This window comes from Phyllobates terribilis, unplaced genomic scaffold, assembly GCF_046119375.1.
Source record: "Phyllobates terribilis strain yellow unplaced genomic scaffold, ASM4611937v1 Scaffold_7__3_contigs__length_470593459, whole genome shotgun sequence".
NCBI classification, from domain to species: Eukaryota; Metazoa; Chordata; class Amphibia; order Anura; family Dendrobatidae; genus Phyllobates; species Phyllobates terribilis.
Genome location: NW_027362767.1, coordinates 260,632,168 through 260,656,601, shown reverse-complemented (window position 1 = coordinate 260,656,601; position 24,434 = coordinate 260,632,168). Strand labels below are relative to the sequence as shown.

Below are 24,434 nucleotides of genomic sequence, written 5' to 3'. Positions count from 1 at the left end.
AGGACATGCAAGTCCTCCAAACTATTTTCCGTTTCTCTATAGGGGAGGTCCTAAATCTTTCTTGTTCTTTAGTTGATCACATGTCAAAAAGGCAAAGCATTTACTATGAACTCGCTTAAAAAAATATACACTGGGAGAGTAATATCATCATCTGCATGTAAATATTCCTTGACTCTAAGGGCTCGCTCACACTGTCGTATAACACGGCCGAATGCTATGTGATGTTTTATCGGATAGGACTCGGTCCTATGTTATACTATGGGACAGTGCAGATCTGCTATTATTGGCATGAGAAAATAATCTCATTCGATATTCGGACCATGTGCACCCATACAAGTCTATGGGTGTACGTAAAACATTGGACTGCACTCGGATGTCATCCAAGTGCAGTCCGATGAACACTCACAGAGACTATGGAGAAGATGGATAAATTAAGTTCTCCATCTTCTCCATATCTGTGCTGCGAGAGAATCGGATCACACTCAGTTGAAGCTCTGACAGAGTTTGAGCCGAGTGTCATTAGCATAATTGGCCCTATTCTCTTGCATGAGAGAATATATGGCTTAGTGAGTGGACCCTAAAACTGAATAGTAGTGACGGATAGGCACCTCACAAGCGGGATCCATGTAGGGCTTCATTCCATGGGGTAGGGCTTAATTTCAAGGTATATAAAAAAATGGACTTCAAATAAAAATTAAATGAACACAAAAAGCACTAATTGAATTATTTTTTTCGTATTTATGTTTGCAGCCCCTTTAAAAACCCTTTGAGGACCAAGGCACATATATGTCCCATAGTTTTAAACTGGAAAAAAATTTGATTGAATAAAATTTAAGGTCCTCGAAGGTTTAAGTAGGTCATAAATTCATATGAATACATGCTCATACAATTGCACATGCCAAAAGATGAAGAAGAACAGAATCAAAAATATGACATTAAGTGGAGCACTTACAGGTATTCAAGGTGAAAGAGACCAGCAAAGGCATCGTCTCGAATGACAGTAAATGAGTTAGAATTCAGCAAGCTGAAAATGAAGACAGCAGGTTAGAAGCGAGACAGCAGGAGGCCGCACAGCGCCATCTATACTCAGCGGGAGGCCGCACGTAGCCATCTATACACAGCAGGAGGCCGCACGGCGACATCTATACACAGCGGGGGGCGCACGTAACCATCTATACACAGCGGGGGGGCCGCACGGCGCCCCCCCCAGAGACATCAGGAGGCCGCACGACGCCATCTATACACAGCAGGAGGCCGCATGCAGTCATGCACACACACAAACATATACAGACACGCATAAACACATTTGAAACACAAAAATACATACAAACAGACATCACACAATGACATCTGCCCCCACACACACACAAACACACACACATACACAGACAGACATCACACACACACACATCTGTGTGTGTGTATGTATAGTGTGTGTGTGTGTGTGTCTGTATTTTTTTTTAAGTTAAAAACAAGTAAAATGCATGTGGCATCAATATCAAGACTCCAGATATAAGGGCCTATTCACACTGAATTTTGCAATGCATTCATCTCCTCTTTCCAGGCTTCTATCTAAATCCCTGAAAATGGCATTCAGATGTGCCTTGACATAGCCATTGATTTGAACAAAGGCAAACCGAGGCTAAAGTCTGAATCTTCAGGCTCCATTTGCTCTGCTTTCAGATGTCTAATTTCAGACAGCACAATCCTGAATTTCAGGGATTCAGTTGTAAGCCTTGTGTAAAGACCTGAATGCAGCGCTGGATGTAGTGTGAATAGGTCCTTACATCCTACACCACCTCAGGGTATTGCTGTTATGGAGTATTGCCCCTGGGTGGCCGCAGTTATGACCACCACCAGGGCTCGCGGTCACCCACCCTAGCTTTGGTATTCTGGGGAGCTGGTATAATGAATATCTGAGAAGAGCCCTAGAGAAGCAAGAACATTGGACAACCAAGAGGTGGTGGCCTCAAGTCAGGTGTAGTGTTCAACAGGGCAAGACTTTCTAACCTGCCCACACACACACACACACACACCTGCCCCCCCCCACACACACACCTGCCCACACACACACACCTGCCCACACACACACACACACCTGCCCACACACACACACACACCTGCCCACACACACACACACACACCTGCCCACACACACACCTGCCCACACACACACACACACACACCTGCCCACACACACACCTGCCCACACACACACCTGCCCCCCCCACACACACACACACCTGACACACACACACACACACACCTGCCCACACAGACACACACACACCTGCCCACACAGACACACACACACCTGCCCACACACACACACACCTGCCCACACACACACACACCTGCCCACACACACACACACCTGCCCACACACACACACACCTGCCCACACACACACACACCTGCCCACACACACACACACCTGCCCACACACACACACACCTGCCCACACAGACACACACACACACACCTGCTCACACAGACACACCTGCCCACACAGACACACACATCTGCCCACACACACATCTGCCCGCCCACACACACACACATCTGCCCACACACACACACTCACCATCCCCCGGCTCCATTCCTCCTGCCTGCTCTCTCTCCTCTCCGGTGGTAAGTAGCAGTACAGGCCGGGCGCGCACTGCGTGACGTCGCAGCTAGGAGACACGGCCGGGCACAGGGCCGTGTCTCCTAGCAGTGACGCGGCCGGGCCAGCACAGGGAAGTTAACTGCTGCAGTGCTGGCCCGGCCGATGAAGAAGTAGCGGCGGCCGCTGCTGGGGGAGTGGTCCGGGGCCCCCCCTCCCGCCACTGCTACCGGTATGTGCCGCGGCGGCCCGCACATATAATGAGGGCAATCCGGTATTAGACACCCCGCCCGGAGCCGCGGCCCCTCTGCAGGCTCGGGGCCCCGGGCGGTCGCCCGGATTGCCCTCATTATAATCCGCCTATGGGTCCCGCAGCGCTCAGGACCCCCAAGGTCCTGCAAGCGCTGCGATTCCGGTGCAGAGCATTAGCTCTGACAGGGGACATCATCGGGACCTGATTGGATCAGGTCCCAATGATGTTAACCCTTTGCTATGTTCTATATGCCGCGATCTATAGTGATCGCGGCATATAGAAGATAGACAGAGGAGAGGGGGTCGTCTTACCTCTCCGACGACCCCTGATACCTTCCAGGACCTGGCGTTGCTATGGCAGCTGGAGGTCACATGACTGCCTCCAGATCTGCCATATATGGTGTCCTGCCAGGCTCAGCCTGCAGCTGAAGCCTGGCAGGACACACTGACTGTGAAACAGTCAGCAAAGATCTCATGTAATGTAATACATGTCTATTACATTACATGAGATCAGTGATCAGAAAAATAAAAATTAATGTCCCATACAGGGACTAAGTAAAAATGTAAAAAAAAAAGTAAAAAAAAATGTTTTTAAACTGTTAAAAAAAAATCACAAAATAAATAAATAAAATATTAAACCAATAAATCCGTATATTTATGCAAAACCAAAAAAAGTACACATATTTGGTATCGCCGCGTCCAAAACAACCCGATCTATAAAACTGTCACACTAATTAACTCCTTCTGTGCACACCGTAATAAAAATAAATAAAAAATGGAGCAAAAAAAATGCTTTTTCATCATATCGCCAAAAATGCGATCAAAAAGCAAAATGGAAATAAAAATGGTACCGCTGAAAACGTCATCTTGTTCCGCAAAAAAAGGCCGCCATACAGCTCCATCAGCCGAAAAATAAAAAAGTTATAGCGCTCAGAATAAAGCAATGCAAAAAAAATATTTTTTCTATAAAATTGTTTTATTATGTAAAAGCGCCAAAACATAAAAAAAAATACAGTAAGTGTAGTATCCCTGTAAACGTACTGACCCGAAGAATATCGCTGCCTGATCACTTTTACCACACGCAGAACGGCATAAAAAAACACCTCATAAAACAATTCCTGAATTGTTGTTTTTTGTTAATTTTACCTCCCAAAAAACGGAATAGAAAGCGATCAAAAAATGTCACGTACCCAAAAATGGTACCAATAAAAATGTCAACTCGTCCCGCAAAAAACAAGCCGTCACATGACTCTGTCGGCCGAAATATGGAAAAATTATAGCTCTCAAAATATGGCGATGCAAAAACTAGATTTTGCAAAAAAAAGCGTCTCTTAGTGTGTGACAGCTGTCAGTCATAAAAACCTGATATAAATCTGGTATCTCTGTAATCGCACTGACCCGAAGAATAAAGTAATCTCATCACTTATACCGCACGAGGAACGGCGTAAAAAATAAATAAAACCAATTCTTCACCTGCTACTGATTTGTTTATTATGTCTCCCAAAGATCGCAGTAAGGCTCTGCTCACATTTATCCTGCGCTCTGCGCTGAGCACTTACACCAGAGTTTCTGTGTAAATCTCTGAAATACGTGATTCAGACGGAACCCATGACGGAAGATTCCCTGTAATGAGGCAGATATAGGCCTCTGTGGATGCCGTCTGGCCTGTGATCCCACGGTGTCATTTGTTTTAGGCGTGCATAAAAGTGCGGTTGGCCACAGTTTTGTGCACTTCTGAAAAAAAGGACACCACTAAACAGAGGCCAGACGGAGTCCAGAGTAACTCTGCTGTCTCATTACAGTGAATGGATCCCGCAGGGGTTTCATCTGAATTACATCACTTGGAAATTTAGATGGAAACCCCGATGTAAGTGCTCAGCCTAGAGCGCCGGATAAATGTTACGTAAAATGTTCCCAATAAAAGCTTCAACTCAGTCCTCAAAAAAAGCTAGTACCCACTCAGGTCCGTCATCTGTTAAAAATATAAGGGACTTCCAAGTTACTGGTAGCAGAAAGGCTCTGGAAAAGCGAAATGGCCCTTGCCCCCCAAAATAAATTCAGAAAATTTTGTGCTCCCAAATCCAAATACCTATTCTACAATAATTTGTTCTCCAATTGTCAAATAGCACTCCGTCCCCCCCCAGATCTCGGCGTATGGCTGAGCGGTACGATACAGCCACATATGGGGTATTGACACTTTTAGAAGAAATTGCGTGACACATTTCGGCACCATTTTTACCCATTGCCCTGTGTGAAAATGTAAAATCTGAGGGTGAAACATTTTTTTGTGGTAAAAATATAATTATGCTTTTTTCACTGCCCAATGGTATAAATTTAAAAATTAAAAAATACTCACTACTTCCCTAGATGAATTCCTTGAGAGGTGTAGTTTACAAAATGGGGTCACTTGTGGGGGTTTCTGCTGTTTTGGCATGTCAGCGACTCTTCAAATGTGACATGGTGTCTGCAACCTATCCCAGCCAACATAGCGCTCCTTTCTCTTCCGAACCCTGCCGTACACCAAAGCAGTGGTTTTCCCCCACATATGGGGTATTGGCGTACTCAGGAGAAATTGCACAACAAATTTCATGGTGCAATTTATCCTGTTATCCTTATGATAATGCAAAATTAGGGAATGAAAAACATTTTTTGTGGGAAAAATGTGAAAATTTTATTTTTACGGCTCAATATTATAAACTTCTATGAAGCAGCTGGGGGTGCAAGGTGCTCACCACACATCTAGATAAGTTCCCTAAGGGGTCTAGTTTCCAAAATGGTGTCACTTGTGGGGGGGTTTCCACTGTTTAGGCACATCAGGGGCTCCCTAAATGCAACATGGCGTCCGCTAATTATTCAAACAAATTTTACATTCAAAAAGTCAAATGGCGCTCCTTCCCTTTCAAACCCTGCAGTGCGCCCAAACAGTGGTTTGCCTCCACATATGGGGTATCAGCGTGTTCAGAAGAAATTGCACAACAAATTTCATGGTGCAATTTATCCTATTACCCTTATGATAATGCAAAATTAAGGGATGAAAAACGTTTTTGTGGGAAAAATGTGAAAATTTTATTTTTCAAGCTCAATATTATAAACTTCTGTGAAGCACCTTGGGGTTCAAGGTGCTCACCACACATCTAGATAAGTTCCCTAAGGGGTCTAGTTTCCAAAATGGTGTCACTTGTGGGGGGTTTCCACTGTTTAGGCACATCAGGGGCTCCCCAAATGCAACATGGCGTCTGCTAATTATTCAAGCAAATTTTACATTCAAAAAGTCTAATGGCGCTCCTTCCCTTCCGAACCCTGCAGTGCGCCCAAACAGTGGTTTTCCCTCACATATAGGGTATCAGCGCGCTCAAGAGAAATTACACAAAAAAATTTGGGGTCCATTTTTTCCTATTACCCCTGCGAAAATAAAAAAATTGGGTCTAAAATAAAATTTTTGTGAAAAAAGTTAAATGTTAATTTTTTTCTTCCTCATTCCAAAAATTCCTGTGAAGCACCTGAAGGGTTAATAAAGTTCTTGAATGTGGTTTTGAGCACCTTGAGGGGTGCCGTTTTTGGAATGGTGTCACTTTTGGGTATTTTCTGTCATAAAGACCCCTCAAAGTGACTTCAAATATGATGTGGTCCCTAAAAAAATGTTTTTGTAAATTTTGTTGGAAAAATGAGAAATCGCCGGTCAACTTTTAACCCTTATAGCTCCCTAACAAAAAAAAATTTTGGTTCCAAAATTGTGCTGATGTAAAGTAGACATGAGGGAAATGTTATTTATTAACTATTTTGTGTGACATATCTCTCTGATTTAAGGGCATGAAAATTCAAAGTTTGAAAATTGCAAAATTTTCAAAATTTTCCGATTTTTTTTTTTTTCACAAATAAACGCAAGTGATATCGAAGAAATGTTACCACAATCATGAAGTACAATATGTCACGAAAAAACAGTCTCAGAATCAGGGGGATCCGTTGAAGCGTTCCAGAGTAATTACCTCATAAAGTGACAGTGGTCAGAATTGAAAAAATTGGCCCGGTCACGAAGGCAAAAACAGGCTCTGGTGCGAAGTGGTTAACTATAGCAATGTAACCTATGATTAAGAACCCCTGTTTGGTTTGAAACGCGTAAGGTCTGCCTTACATATGGCGCTTTTTTAATGGAAATAATAAAATGGACTTTTAACTTTACATCTCTTGTGATGGATACGGAGAAGGTGCTGGAGTTTTTCTAATCTACTTCTTACTGCTTCTCATCCCTGGATTTGCTACCAAGGATTTACGTGCACCAGTGGACCCTTAAGGCATATGCATGGTAGGCTGAAATTTTCCCTTATACACCTGTATTGGCGTTCGCAGCATCGGGCCCTCCGCACGTCACCGCAAGTTAACTGATGCGAGAGGGAGCACGACGCTCCCTCTCCCATTAGTTCCCCTCTGCTACTGACGTCATCACTTAGCGCCCGGCCCACTGTTCTGAAGATGTGCGGGCGCTTGGAGCAGCGAGGGAACGATGAGGAGAGGTGAGTATTGTGTTTATTTATGTTTTGCCTATGGGGGGGAGGGAGCATTATACTACAGACTCTGCCTATGGAGGGGGGGGGGGGCATTGTACTACAGACTCTGCCTATGGAGGGGGGGTGGGGCATTATACTACAGACTCTGCCTATGGAGGGGGGGGGGGGCATTGTACTACAGACTCTGCCTATGGAGGGGGGGGGCATTATACTACAGACTCTGCCTATGGAGGGGGGGTGGGGCATTATACTACAGACTCTGCCTATGGAGGGGGGGGGGCATTGTACTACAGACTCTGCCTATGGAGGGGGGGTGGGGCATTATACTACAGACTCTGCCTATGGAGGGGGGGTGGGGCATTATACTACAGACTCTGCCTATGGAGGGGGGGGGGCATTATACTACAGACTCTGCCTATGGAGGGGTGGGGGGCATTATGCTACAGACTCTGCCTATGGAGGGGGGGGGGGCATTATGCTACAGACTCTGCCTATGGGGGCCATTATACTACAGACTCTGCCTATGGGGGGGCATTATACTACAGACTCTGCCTATGGAGGGGGGGCATTATACTACAGCCTCTGCCTATTGGGAGGGGAGCACTATACTACAGACTCTGCCTATGGGGGGAGCACTATACTGCAGACTCTGCCTATGGGGGGATCATTATACTACAGACTCTGCCTATGGGGGGGGGATCATTATACTACAGACTCTGCCTATGGGGGGGGGATCATTATACTACAGACTCTGCCTATGGGGGGGGGATCATTATACTACAGACTCTGCCTATGGGGGGGGGGATCATTATACTACAGACTCTGCCTATCGGGGGGGATCATTATACTACAGGCTCTGCCTATCGGGGGGGATCATTATACTACAGGCTCTGCCTATCGGGGGGGATCATTATACTACAGACTCTGCCTATGGTGGGGGATCATTATACTACAGACTCTGCCTATGGGGGGGATCATTATACTACAGACTCTGCCTATGGGGGGGGATCATTATACTACAGACTCTGCCTATGGGGGGGGATCATTATACTACAGACTCTGCCTATGAGTGGGAATCATTATACTACAGACTCTGCCTATGGGGGGGGGATCATTATACTACAGACTCTGCCTATGGAGGGGATCATTATACTACAGACTCTGCCTATGGGGGGGGATCAATATACTACAGACTCTGCCTATGGGGGGGGGATCATTATACTACAGACTCTGCCTATGGGGGGGGGACCATTATACTACAGACTCTGCCTATGGGGGGGGATCATTATACTACAGACTCTGCCTATGGGCGGGGATCATTATACTACAGACTCTGCCTATGGGGGGGGGATCATTATACTACAGACTCTGCCTATGGGGGGGGGGTCATTATACTACAGTCTCTGCCTATGGGGGGGATCATTGTACTACAGATTCTGCCTATGGGGGGGGATCATTATACTACAGACTCTGCCTATAGGGGGGGGATCATTATACTGCAGACTCTGCCTATGGGGGGGGGGTCATTATACTGCAGACTCTGCCTATGGGGGTGGGATCATTATACTACAGACTCTGCCTATTGGGGGGGATCATTATACTACAGACTCTGCCTATGGGGGGGGTCATTATACTGCAGACTCTGCCTATGGGGGGGGATCATTATACTACAGACTCTGCCTATGGGGGGGATCATTATACTACAGACTCTGCCTATGGGGGGGGGTCATTATACTACAGACTCTGCCTATGGGGGGGTCATTATACTACAGACCCTGCCTATGGGGGGGGGGTCATTATACTACAGACTCTGCCTATGGGGCGGATCATTATACTACAGACTCTGCCTATGGGGGCGGATCATTATACTACAGACTCTGCCTATGGGGGGGGATCATTATACTACAGACTCTGCCTATGGGGGGGGATCATTATACTACAGACTCTGCCTATGGGGGGGTCATTATACTACAGACTCTGCCTATGGGGGGGATCATTATACTACAGACTGTGCCTATGGGGGGGGATCATTATACTACAGACTCTGCCTATGGGGGGGGATCATTATACTACAGACTCTGCCTATGGGGGGGGATCATTATACTACAGACTCCGCCTATGGTGGGGGATCATTATACTACAGACTCTGCCTATGGTGGGGGATCATTATACTACAGACTGCCTATGGTGGGGGATCATTATACTACAGACTCTGCCTATGGGGGGGGATCATTATACTACAGACTCTGCCTATGGGGGGGGGATCATTATACTACAGACTCTGCCTATGGGGGGGGATCATTATACTACAGACTCTGCCTATGGGTGGGAATCATTATACTACAGACTCTGCCTATGGGGGGGGGGATCATTATACTACAGACTCTGCCTATGGGGGGGGGATCATTATACTACAGACTCTGCCTATGGGGGGGATCAATATACTACAGACTCTGCCTATGGAGGGGGGATCATTATACTACAGACTCTGCCTATGGGGGGGGGGATCATTATACTACAGACTCTGCCTATGGGGGGGGATCATTATACTACAGACTCTGCCTATGGGCGGGGATCATTATACTACAGACTCTGCCTATGGGCGGGGATCATTATACTACAGACTCTGCCTATGGGGGGTGGATCATTATACTACAGACTCGGCCTATGGGGGGGGTCATTATACTACAGTCTCTGCCTATGGGGGGGATCATTGTACTACAGATTCTGCCTATGGGGGGGGATCATTATACTACAGACTCTGCCTATAGGGGGGGGATCATTATACTGCAGACTCTGCCTATGGGGGGGGGTCATTATACTGCAGACTCTGCCTATGGGGGGGGGGGAATCATTATACTACAGACTCTGCCTATTGGGGGGGATCATTATACTACAGACTCTGCCTATGGGGGGGGGGATCATTATACTACAGACTCTGCCTATGGGGGGGGATCATTATACTACAGACTCTGCCTATGGGTGGGAATCATTATACTACAGACTCTGCCTATGGGGGGGGATCATTATACTACAGACTCTGTCTATGGAGGGGATCATTATACTACAGACTCTGCCTATGGGGGGATCAATATACTACAGACTCTGCCTATGGAGGGGGGATCATTATACTACAGACTCTGCCTATGGGGGGGGGGATCATTGTACTACAGACTCTGCCTATGGGGGGGGATCATTATACTACAGACTCGGCCTATGGGCGGGGATCATTATACTACAGACTCTGCCTATGGGGGGGGATCATTATACTACAGACTTGGCCTATGGGGGGGGGGTCATTATACTACAGTCTCTGCCTATGAGGGGGATCATTGTACTACAGATTCTGCCTATGGGGGGGGGATCATTATACTACAGACTCTGCCTATAGGGGGGGGATCATTATACTGCAGACTCTGCCTATGGGGGGGGTCATTATACTGCAGACTCTGCCTATGGGGGGGGGATCATTATACTACAGACTCTGCCTATTGGGGGGGATCATTATACTACAGACTCTGCCTATGGGGGGGTCATTATACTGCAGACTCTGCCTATGGGGGGGGATCATTATACTACAGACTCTGCCTATGGGGGGGATCATTATACTACAGACTCTGCCTATGGGGGGGGGTCATTATACTACAGACTCTGCCTATGGGGGGGGGTCATTATACTACAGACCCTGCCTATGGGGGGGGGGTCATTATACTACAGACTCTGCCTATGGGGCGGATCATTATACTACAGACTCTGCCTATGGGGGCGGATCATTATACTACAGACTCTGCCTATGGGGGGGATCATTATACTACAGACTATGTCTATGGGGGGGGGATCATTATACTACAGACTCTGCCTATGGGGGGGTCATTATACTACAGACTCTGCCTATGGGGGGGGGATCATTATACTACAGACTGTGCCTATGGGGGGGATCATTATACTACAGACTCTGCCTATGGGGGGGGATCATTCTACTACAGACTCTGCCTATGGGGGGGATCATTATACTACAGACTCTGCCTATGGGGGGGGATCATTATACTACAGACTCTGCCTATGGGGGGGATCATTATACTACAGAATCTGCCTATGGGGGGGATCAATATACTACAGACTCTGCCTATGGGGGGGATCATTATACTACAGACTCTGCCTATGGGGGGGGGTCATTATACTACAGACTCTGCCTATGGGGGGGATCATTATACTATAGACTCTGCCTATGGGGGGGGATCATTATACTACAGACTCTGCCTATGGGGGGGGATCATTATACTACAGACTCTGCCTATGGGGGGGGGATCATTATACTACAGACTCTGCCTATGGGGGGGCGATCATTATACCACAGACTCTGCCTATGGGGGGGATCATTATCCTACAGACTCTGCTATTCTACAGACTTTGCCTATGGGGGGAGCATTATATTACAGATTCTGCCTATGGGGGAGCATTATATTACAGACTCTGCCTATTGCGGGGGGGGGATCATTATACTACAGACTCTGCCTATGGGGGGGGATCATTATACTACAGACTCTGCCTATGGGGGGGAATCATTATACTACAGACTCTGCCTATGGGGGGGGGATCATTATACTACATACTCTGCCTATGGGGGGGGGTCATTATACTACAGACTCTGCCTATGGGGGGGGATCATTATACTACAGACTCTGCCTATGGGGGGGGATCATTATACTACAGACTCTGCCTATGGGGGGGGGATCATTATACTATTGACTCTGCCTATGGGGGGGGTCATTATACTACAGACCCTGCCCATGGGGGGGTCATTATACTACAAACTCTGCCTATGGGGGCGGATCATTATACTACAGACTCTGCCTATGGGGGGGATCATTATACTACAGACTCTGCCTATGGGGGGGGTCATTATACTACAGACTCTGCCTATGGGGGGGGATCATTATACTACAGACTCTGCCTATGGGGGGGAATCATTATACTACAGACTCTGCCTATGGGGGGGGATCATTATACTACAGACTCTGCCTATGGGGGGGGATCATTATACTACAGACTCTGCCTATGGGGGGGGGGGATCATTATACTACAGACTCTGCCTATGGGGGGGGGGGATCATTATACTACAGACTCTGCCTATGGGGGGGATCATTATACTACAGACTCTGCCTATGGGGGGGGGATCATTATACTACAGACTCTGCCTATGGGGGGGATCAATATACTACAGACTCTGCCTATGGGGGGATCATTATACTACAGACTCTGCCTATGGGGGGGGGATCATTATACTACAGACTCTGCCTATGGGGGGTGGGATCATTATACTACAGACTCTGCCTATGGGGGGTGGGATCATTATACTACAGACTCTGCCTATGGGGGGGGATCATTATACTACAGACTCTGCCTATGGGGGGGGATCATTATACCACAGACTCTGCCTATGGGGGGGATCATTATACTACAGACTCTGCCTATGGGGGGGGGTCATTATACTACAGACTCTGCCTATGGGGGGGCGGTCATTATACTACAGACTCTGCCTATGGGGGCGGATCATTATACTACAGACTCTGCCTATGGGGGGGGATCATTATACTACAGACTCTGCCTATGGGGGGGGGATCATTATACTACAGACTCTGCCTATGGGGGGGGATCATTATACTACAGACTCTGCCTATGGGGGGGGTATCATTATACTACAGACTCTGCCTATGGGGGGGGGATCATTATACTACAGACTCTGCCTATGGGGGGGGGATCATTATACTACAGACTCTGCCTATGGGGGGGATCATTATCCTACAGACTTTGCTATTCTACACACTTTGCCTATGAGGGGAGCATTATATTACAGATTCTGCCTATGGGGGAGCATTATATTCCAGACTCTGCCTATGGGGGGGGAGCATTATACTACAGACTCTGCTGTACTACAGATTCTGCCTATGGGGGGAGCATTATATTACAGACTCTGCCTATAGGGGGGAGCATTATACTATAGACTCTGCTATACTACAGACTCTGCCTATGGGGGGGGGCATTATATTACTGACTCTGCCTATGGGGGGGGGATCATTATACTACAGACTCTGCCTATGGGGGGGGGGATCATTATACTACAGACTCTGCCTATGGGGGGGGATCATTATACTACAGACTCTGCCTATGGGGGTATGGGGGGGGTCATTATACTACAGACTCTGCTATACTACAGACTTTGCCTATGGGGGGGAGCATTATATTACAGATTCTGCCTATGGGGGGAGCATTATATTACAGACTCTGCCTATGGGGGGGGGAGCATTATACTTCGGACTCTGCCATACTACAGACTCTGCCTATGGGGGGGAGCATTATATTACAGACTCTGCCTATGGGGGGAGCATTATATTACAGACTCTGCCTATGGGGGGGGCATTATATTACAGACTCTGCCTATGGGGGAGAGGCATTATATTACAGACTCTGGCTATGGGGGGGCATTATATTTGCGGACTCTGCCTATGGGGGGGCATTATATTACAGACTCTGCCTATGGGGGGGGGGCATTATATTACAGACTCTGTCTATGGGGGGGGGCATTATATTACATGCTATATGTAGGCTATTTATACAGTGTAAAATACAGTTAGGGTCATACAGTGTGGGGGATAATGTGGAGTCTTTGCACAATATGGGGGCCATCATACAGTATGGGAGATAATGTGGGAACTTTGCACAGTGTGGGGGCCATCATACAGTATGGGAGATAATGTGAGGTCTTTGCACAGTGTTGGAGCCATCAGTTTGGAGGCTACTAAGGGTTCAGTATACTGTGTGGGGGGTACTATACAGTGAGGGGGAATTATACTGTGTATAAGAGAGCATCATACTGTGTAGATGAGAGCTGTACAAGGGGCAGACTCAAGACATTTTTAAATCTTAAGTGGGCACTTATTATAGGGCAACTCGGGTTAAAAAGGGGCAAACAGAGGACATTATTACTTTCTAGGTGGCAAAATGTGGGCACTGTTTTCTAGGGCACTTGCACACGGCATTACTATATTCTAGAGGTTTGTTTTACCATCTAGAGGGCACACAGTAGGTTCAGTAATAGGGACACATACAGCAGCAGCGGATCAGTATTGGGTTATCAGCAGGATGAGGGGTTTGTGCAGGTTGGGAATAGATGGGGACGGGGCCTGAAATGTAAGGAGTCAAATGTGTCTTTGTTGTTATCTCTGCAGACCTGAGACTCTGAGTCCTGGATGGAGAAGTCGTCGTGTCGGTCTGGGCCAGATGGAAAAGACGGGAAAAGTGAACAATTTAATCAGAAAGAACATCAGCTGTAAGTTAATATATATAACTGTACTGTGGTCTCTTATATGTTCTGCAGGACTGGCATCTATCAATATATATCACCATGTGACGGTAATATCAGTGCTGGTCTTTGTATAAATATTATTTTCAGTAACACCGCGGTCATCTGCTGAGGTTCTCCTATATCCTCTATTAGGGTGCGCCACCTTAGTTGTAATCAGGGTTACCTGGTTAGGGGCCAACTCCGAAGTTTCGCCCCCCGCCCCCCCGAACCGAAACCCTAGCTACGCCTCTGACACGAGGGGAGGGCCAATGCACGTGGATGGCCTCTACCAACGCTTGAACATGCCTCCAGTGTGCTTCCACCTTGATTTACATTTATACTGTATATTCTATGGTAGACTTTTAATGAAAGGCAAATCGAATTTCTATAGAAAAGGTGTCATTATTATTTGGGGAAACGCTAGTACTTCCACATGTAAAAAGATACTGACGGATTCATTTTACTCACATAACACTCATGTATAGCCATTACTAATGAGATACGTAAACTTAAAGGGAACCTGACAGCTGACACATGTTGCCCCTTGCATGGGCAGCATTTATCAGGCACAGGTTGTATGATTTTGGCTCAGTATATTTGACTCGAAAATGCTGCGACATTTCAGAGAAAAACATACTTAAAAAGCCGCCGGGGACCAAGCCGCATGGGAGACTAGTTGAAAAGGTGGGTCCCCAATGATCTCTCCCCACCCATTGCCAATGACTGACAGTTCATTCCCTACACATCCAGACACGGAGAGACCTGTCAATTACTGGCAGTGGGCGGGGAGAAGCCAAGGCTTTTAAAGCATGTTTTTTCTGTGCATGAAGACATGGCAGTGAGGGTCTGTCTTTAGGAAAGGTTTCTACTGATCTGTGTTTTCTGGGTCATAAGCCCTTAGACATTTTTGGAGCTTTGTATTCACATGTTCCAAAATTTTCATAGGAGGATGACAGAGAGGATGGAAGATCAGCCCTGGCTGGTTTAAGGCAACCCCTACACATTAGCCTAATGTCAGCAGAACTCACAGTTTTTGGCAGGACCAGATGACCATCTAATATGTATAGAGACGTCCTGACTCTCCCCTAACAAATGATACCTGGGCAGAAAAGGAGCAGGCATGTTGAATTATGACCACCAATCCTTTTGTTCTCATGGAAGATACATAGGTGTTCATGTTATGTATGATCCCATCAAGTTCATAAGAGTGAGAGACTCACTTTGCAAAAAAGAGATCCTCCGTGGAGAATCCCCATCTTTGATGCCCATATGATCTTTTAGGGCTAAGTCTAATTCAGCAAATAGCTAGCTCTCGTCTCCACCATACACATGAGCTCTCCACTACGCCAAACTTGCATGCATTTACAACGGGGAGAGAGGAGGTAAGCTTTTGCCAGAGGTGTCTGGTAGAGTCTAACTCCCCTGAAAACAGAATGAAATTCCAACTGCCCAATCCTTCTGTCAGGAAGCCCTCCACACAGCAGATGGGCAGATTGCCAGCAGGTTCGGTGACTTTTAACTAATGTGTATAGGGGCTTTCAAGATGTGGACCTTGCACTCTATAAGGGTATGTGCAGACGATCAGTAAGCACTGCGGATTGGACGCAGCACACTTGCTTTGTGTGCAATCCACAGCGGCCAGATGTTACAGCATAGTGGATGGGATTTGTACAGTTCCCATGCTCCTGCGGCTTATCCGCGGAGACGGACATGCGGTACGTCTTCACAAACCGCAGTATGTCAAGTTCTCTAGTGGAGACGCTGGTCTCCGCAAGATAAATTCTATCAGTGCAATGTATAGGATGCGGTGAAGCCGCACGTGTTCAACGAACACGTGCGGCTTCATCCGCGTGCAGCTCTTTGAACGCAGCATCAAGTATGCTGCGTTCAAAGCGCTGCCATTCCTGACTGTCAGGAACATATTAATATCAGGAAAATGTTCTTCCATATCTGCCTGACATGGATGTTCACCCCCCTCCCTTATTCCCCTTCTGCTCAGCACAAAAGCCCCAATTAACACACGCCTGGGAAATAGCTTATGCAAACGATGCCAGGCAAGGAGTGTTATAACTTCGTTAGGAAGCAAGCATCTTGTCTCTGAAAGACGCAGAAGCTAATTAAAATGCAGGCTTGCACTAATTTGCGTGTAACTGTTGAAGCTGCTTCCCAAGCCTCAAAGGAAAATTTCTAGACGCACTGACTCCGATATGAAATATGAAATCTTGTGAGTTCCATAGGTCCGACAATAATGGGACCATATGTGTAGTGACCAAATCAGCCCAGGAATGTATAGGTAGTTTTCCAGGGCTGTAACCAAAATCAGGGAGCTGCAGCGCAAAAACACCAGAATGGCAGACTGCAGCTATGGAATGTGTGGTCTGTAGATAAAGATAAAATCATAAGGGGAAAAATGGCGTAGTTTGCACGCTTCTGCGATCAACGAGCGATGAGTTATCGCAGAAGTTAGCGTTGTTAATAAAAATGTACAGGCTGGAGACCGGCCCACATGATGTCACCACAAGGGGTGTGTGGGCAGATCTCCCCTTAGGTATAAGAGAATCTATGAAGAAGACAGGAGCACTCATTGCCAGGGGGGAATAAGAATTATAAGCAACGGGTCCTGTTCAATAACAGCGTAATCTGGAGAGCCCCTCCTCCACCTATATTGAGTCGTCGCAGCGATATTATAGTGTAAGTAAATTATCTTCTCTTTCCTCCTGTTTATTTTATGTAACTGCGTATGTATTTTAATGTCCCCTTTGTAACATCCTTATGTATATATTTTTCCTAAACACTGCCTCCCTTTTGGATTAAATATAAAATTTAATAGTTCTGTTTCTTTTGTTCTGTAATCCTTCCCTCCCCCGAAGCCATATACGCTACCAAAACGCAGGCGTGCGTCCAGGCCTGTATTATATTTCAAACTTGGCCGGTGGTGGCAGAGAGTATTAATAATTGGGCTATCGTGAAGCTGACAGTGACCGAGGGTGTTAAACACAGATTCCAGGCTGTGGAACCCAGGGTGTTACGCCATACTCTCACTGGTCGCTTACCGATACCTACGTAGAGAGTAGTCTGGATCGCGTGCTCGCGACTCCGGACAAAATACTGACTTGTGACAGCACAGTGAGATATTGTGTGATCTCCCCGGTGTCGTCCTGACTGTGTGTGGTGGGAATTTTCCTGACACTGATGGTGTGCACATACTCTTAGTATAGGCTTTACTTTACTCTGCCCATTTGCGATTCTCACAGGAAAGATATTAAGAAGTTGATGATAGATTTTATTCATATAAAATATCTTCATTAAGAAACAGTTTGTTTAAAAGCTTGTTATGCCGTTCCTCTGCTCTTCCCACTAGAAACATCGACAACTGGGTCTCGGCATTCCTCTTATGAAAGGAACGAGTCCCTGCACAGTCTGACCAATCAGAGATGCCAGTATCAATATCAGTACTTGAAAGGACACACCGGTACATTTATTCATATATTTCCAAGGAGGATCAACAGAGGAACAATGCAATTTAAAATTCCAAGAAAAAAATATCTTGGATTGTGATTTTATGCGTGATGCCAAATACAGTGCCTTGAAAAAGTATTCATACCCTGTGAATTTTTTCACATTTCACAAACAAACTTAAATGTATTTTATTTGAACTTTATATGATGCCAACAAAAAAGTAGCAAGTATTTGTGAAGTGTAAAGGAAATGATGAAAGGTTTTCAAAATATTAAAAAAAAATATATAAATCTAAGAATTCTGATGTACATTTGTATTCAGCCCCCCTGAGTCAGTACTTTGCAGGACTTTTGAGGTCTGCAGCTTTGTACATCTAGAGGGGACATTTTTTCCCATTCTTCTTTGCATTCTCGCTCAGTAAGATTGGATGGAGATGTCTGTGAACAGCAATTTTCAAGTCTGGTCACAGATTCTCACTGGGATATCGGTCTGGACTGTGACTGGGCCATTCATACACATTAATATGCTTTGATCTAAACCATCCAGTGTAGCTATGGCAGGATGTTTAGGGTCGTTATCCTGCTGGTAGGTGAACTTACACCCAAGTCTCAAGTCTTTTGCAACCTCTTAACAGGCTTTCCTTCAGGATTGCCCTGTATTTAGCTCTATCCATCTTCTTATCAACTCTGAGCTGCTTCCCTTTCCCTGCTGAAGAAAAGCCTCTCCACACCATGATGCTTCCACCAACATGTTTGATGGCAGGGATGGTGCTTTCAGGGTGATGTGCCATGTTAGTTTTCCACCATCAATAGCTTTTTGCATTTAGCCCAAAAGTTCTCCTTTAATCTCCTCTGACTAGAGCACCTTCTTCCACACGCTCGCGGTGTCCCAAACTGCAAATGGTACTTCTGATGGCTTGCTTTCAAAAATGGCTGTCTTCTTGCTACTCTTACATAAAGGCCAGATTTGTGGAGTATACGACTAATAGTTGTCCTGTGGACCGATTCTCCCACCTGAGCTGTTTATCTCTGCTGCTCCTCCAGAGTGACCATAAGCCTCTTGGCTGCTTCTCTAATTAGTTCCCTCCTTGTTTGGGATGTCAGGTGGACGGCCATGTCTTGGTATTTTTGCAGTTGTGCCATACTCTTCCATTTTTGGATGATGGATTGAACAGTGTTCCGTGAGATGTTCAGAGCTTGGGCTATTTTTTTATTTATTTATTTTTTTTATAACTTAACGCTGCTTTACTCTCCTCCACAACTTTATCCCTGACCTGTCTGGTGTGTTCTTTGGTTTTCATGATTCTGTTTGATCCCTAATATTCTCAAGTCTAAGAGGCCTTCACAGAACAGCTGTAGTTATACTGAGGATAAATTACACTCAGATGGATTCAGTTTACAAATTATGTGACTTGGAGACAATTGGTCACTTGGGATTTTATTTCGAGATATCATATTACAGGGTGCTGAATACAAATTGCACGTCACAATTTTAAGATTAATATTTTTGAAATAATTAGAAAACCATGTATCATTTCCTTTACAGTTTACAAATACTTGCTACTTTGTGTTGTCATAGCACATAAAATCCCAAGAAAATACATTTAAGTTTATTGGTGTAACAATAAAAAATGTGGAAAAGTTCACGGGATATAAATACTTTTTCAAGGCACTGTACGTTAAAAAGTTGCTGGATGTTATATTTTTTGTTACAAATTCGTAGGTGGAAATTCCCTGTAAATGCATCAGGAACCAGATGTTATACATGATATGATGGTGTATGTGTATGATAGGAAATATACATTTTCCTTATTATCATACTAATAAGACCGTGATGCAAGGATAACACATTTAACAGCAATAGTCATTTCTAGAAGCAAATTTCCAGAAAAAGGTAATGAAAATGAAAGCGACCAATATTTGAGTAAATGAATAATCTATTTCTCCATTACTCAGGGGCAGCTGAGCTCAGTTTGGTAGGAGTCAACTATACTTTTTTGATAAATTATATATTTCAGTAATAAAAATATTTACAGACCATATATTTAATCATTGGCCCTTTTAAAGCACCACTCCAGCATTTTATTTCAGCACTGGAGTAGTGCTATGAATGTTCGTTCCCTGACCCTAGTACTATACTCACCAGCCGCTGTCTTCAGCTGTTCCTGGCGCCCCTCCAATCCTGAAACGCCATCTTCTGACTGCAACTTCTGACTGACCGGAAGCTGTCAATGTAAGTCTATGAGAGCCTTGTTCTGGCTCTCATTACATTGAGTAGTGACTTACGGCTTGCCCAGCAAACACTGGAGCGATCCAGCAGGTCACAACCTACAGAAGATGACTGGAGTGGCGCAGAGAACAGAAGATGGCGGCTGGTGAGCAGGGCTGCCACTAGGAATTTAAGGGCCCATAATGGTAAAATTTTGGGGCCCTCTTGAGACTCCACCCCAGCTCCGCCTCTACCCCAGCTCCACCTCCACCCCTTGAACCTTCCACAGTCCCACCACCCACTCTTGGAAACACTCCACTTCTGCACCATGTCCACACCAATCACACACTAACAGTTCCCATCGAACACCATTTGGATTTTTTTTCACCACTAAAATAAAAAAAGAACCTATCAGGCCTCTGGAGTCGGAGTCAGTGTCCATTTTGGTGGAGTCAGAGTCGGTATAAAATAGACCAACTCCTAAAATATATAATAAATTGGGTACAGTAGCCCAATGCAGTTTGTGGGGAATATTTTTTCAGAAGAATTTGGTAAAATTATAAAATGTCCTATTCCTGATCTAAGGGTCTAGACTTTTAGCTGAGATGAATCTGTGCTACAGTAAATTTATCACTTACACATGAGCCATGCATGAGGGAGTCGGAGTCGTGGAGTCGATGTCATGGAAATTGAGGAGTCGGAGGTTTGGCTTACCGACTCAACAGCCCTAGGACCTATACATGTTTGATATCTACGAACTCATAATGACCTAGAGAATCATAATGGCAGGTCAGTTGTAGCATTCAGTTAACATGGTAAAAAAAAAAACTGTGGAATTTCACTTTTTTTTGCAATTTAACCGCACTTGGACACCCTATTTGTCAGCTATTCATGTTGCTACCTTCTGGTTGGCACCTTCTTGAAATGCAATCCTCGTCGACTAGTCTTGGTTGTCCTTGTCCTCAGCAGGGCGCGGTCACCACCCCCCCCTCACACAGCAGGGTGGCCAGGCACCCACCTCCCCCCTCACACAGCAGGGCGGCCAGGCACCCACCTCCACCCTCACACAGCAGGGCGGCCAGGCACCCACCTCCACCCTCACACAGCAGGGCGGCCAGGCACCCACCTCCACCCTCACACAGCAGGGCGGCCAGACACCCACCTCCCCCCTCACACAGCAGGGCGGCCAGGCACCCACCTCCCCCCTCACACAGCAGGGCGGCCAGGCACCCACCTCCGCCCTCACACAGCAGGGCGGCCAGGCACCCACCTCCGCCCTCACACAGCAGGGCGGCCAGGCACCCACCGCCGCCCTCACACAGCAGGGTGGCCAGGCACCCTCCTCCGCCCTCACACAGCAGGGCGGCCAGGCACCCACCTCTGCCCTCACACAGCAGGGCGGCCATGCACCCACCTCCGCCCTCACACAGCAGGGCGGCCAGGCACCCACCCTCCCAGTCCTCATACGACATCCTCTGCTACAGTACCGCGGTCTCCTCCTCAACATACAGGAATCATGCTGCTGCTGCTGCTGCTGCCGCCGCCGTCTGGGTGCACCTGCTTCCTGTCTCATTCAGCAGATGCACCGTGCACGTGCTGCACTCACTCTACTTTGCTCCAAAATGACATAGAGCGCACAGCGTGTGTGCATGTCACATGACCGGCGTCATTGCGTCAGGACCATGATGGCGGTTTAAAGGTGTAGCGCATATTTCCGGGTGCATTTATGGTTTAAACTGTGCCCGGGCCCCTGACTGACTTCCTGAGGCCCAGTGAGGAGAAGCAGAGAGAGGGGGGAGCCAAGATGGCCAGGGGCCCGCGGGCCCGCCACCCGGGCTGCTGGGGCCCCCTTTTTTCCTTCTGTTCACCGGTCCCCATACAGGAGTAAGGGCAGTAATGTCCTGATGGCAGCCCTCCTGGTGAGTATTTTATTAGGTACAGAGAAAGTACATTAGTGACACAACTCTGGCGGTAAAATTAAATAAAACGCTGGAGTAGTGCTATAATGCCTGGGTCATTTTTGTATTTGCGGTGGACAATTGATGGCTATAGTATTCTGGAGAGTCTAAGACAACGGCTATAAATCAGAGCAAAATTCTAGCTGGCCTGACCGGAAATCCTACAGAATTGTAGTTTTCAATAGCTGGGTAGTAAATTTGGTGCATGTTTAGAAACTTTTATTTAACTTTACACAAACTATTACATTTTTACAAAATGTTGTTATACGTGCAGTGTAGTACATCGGACCACACCTCTTTTCTAAAAAAGACATATCCCTTTTCTGCTACGTCACACCTCTTGTTTAGAAAATATTTATAATGAATAATAAATCAGATGCACTTCATGTACGACCGTTTTTGGTGGAAATTAAGCCAGAATTCTAGCTCAAATTTAGCAAATTTTCCCCAAAGAGTTAGAAAACATATTCTAGAAAGGGGCTGGAGATATACAGAGTTAAGGGAAAGCCCCTCATGACTAGGATTGGCTGGGATGGATAAAGTTGAACAATTCAGGGAGACTGCTGGGAGGAGGGGAGTAAAGGGGGATATTTAAAAAAGAAAGTTCGGGAAAAGTGGCCATATTAGACTGCTGGGTGTAAACTTAACACGTGCCCCCCCCAACTCACCATTAACCTACCTCCATGGAGAACGTGGAGGCCATGCTACAACCGCTGCGGACAGAGGCAGGACTGAGGGGTGAGGCATGGCTGCGGGAGCAGCTTTCCACCATGTGCGTCGGAACCCCAGCCTGTGATGAGGAGGCTGTTAGAACCTTGCTGTTAGGTTTTTTTTCCTTTGCTGGTCACATGACCTTGTTGGCCTATTTAATCCTGCTCCGCCCTTCTGGCTTTGCTGGACTTCATTGTATATCTACTTTCTAGCTAGCCTGTGCTCTGTATCTAGCTCTGTTAGTTTGCTTGGTCTACGGACCTCTATGTTCTATCTATTTTGTTTGTTCGTCTGTCTGCTACTATTTCTGTTAGGAGGTGTCCCATATTCCTCCCAGTCCTTAGTACTTGTAGGGATTCCCTCCCCACATCTATAGGTCTCCGTACAGACTAGATTAGGACTTTAGCAGGTCTGATCGCAGGATCAGGTTCCCTGTTACATCGTAGGGATTCAGCTGAGTCCTATAGTAGGGACAGATCTCCTCTCTTTCCTTAGCTTTGGTAGCAGAACATAACAGTAAGTCCAGCCTGCAAATTCTCTAAGGAAAAATTTTTTTTTTTTTTTGTTCCATCATGGTGTCGGTTCAGGATTTGGCTAAACACCTGCAGGGACTCTCTCTGGAAGTGGCCGAGCTCCGTCAGCACGTGAGTAACTGTCCTGGAGCATATTTCTTGGAGCCTAAGGTATGTTTGCCGGATTTATTTTTTGGTGAACATCGAGAATTTTTTTCATTTAAAAATGCTTGCTTATTGTATTTTCGTTTGAGACCCAAGTCCTCTGGGGATGAATCCCAGCGCGTAGGGTTCATAATGTCACTTTTGCGCAAAGAGCCTCAGGAGTGGGCCTTTTCTTTGCAACCTAGTGATACATGCTTCAGATCAGTGGATAGTTTTTTTTCTGCTTTAGGATTATTATATGATGATCCTGACCGTGTGGCATCAGCTGAGACTGAGTTGAGACGTTTAAAACAAGGATCAGGTAATGTGGAAAAATATTGTACTCATTTTCGTCGTTGGTCCACTCAAACAGGGTGGAACGATTCTTCTCTGAAAAGTCTATTTCTTGCTGGGCTCAGTGAAAGGGTTAAAGACCTGCTAATTGCTTATCCTACACCTGAGGATTTGCAACAGGCTATGCAATTAGCTATACGGGTGGATAGAAGACTGCGTGCTAGGGTTAATGAGAGCAAATCCTCTGCTATGTCAGTTTCTGGTTATGATAATGTGTGTACTAACAGTGGTGAACCGATGGAGAGTGGATCGGTGGCACCTCGCTCTCAAGAAAAAGACCGTCGTTTTTCGGAAGGCTTGTGTTTCTATTGCGGAAAATCTGGTCATTTGATTAAAGGCTGTGAGCTTCGTATGAAGAAAGAAAAAAAAATGGTCAGTCAC

At 46.2% G+C, this 24,434-nt stretch overlaps 1 long non-coding RNA gene across 1 annotated transcript in view; it reads right to left on the bottom strand.

The window, feature by feature from the left end:
- LOC141154495 (uncharacterized) overlaps nt 1–22,026 on the bottom strand; it is a 40,156-nt gene extending 18,130 nt beyond the window's left edge. Inside the window, exons 1-2 of the long non-coding RNA XR_012247440.1 lie at nt 21,884–22,026; nt 953–1,024 (exon numbers count right to left, since the gene is read on the bottom strand). This is a non-coding gene — a long non-coding RNA (uncharacterized lncRNA). The remainder of the gene's footprint in view (nt 1–952; nt 1,025–21,883) is intronic.
- Between the last annotated feature and the right edge of the window lie 2,408 nt (nt 22,027–24,434).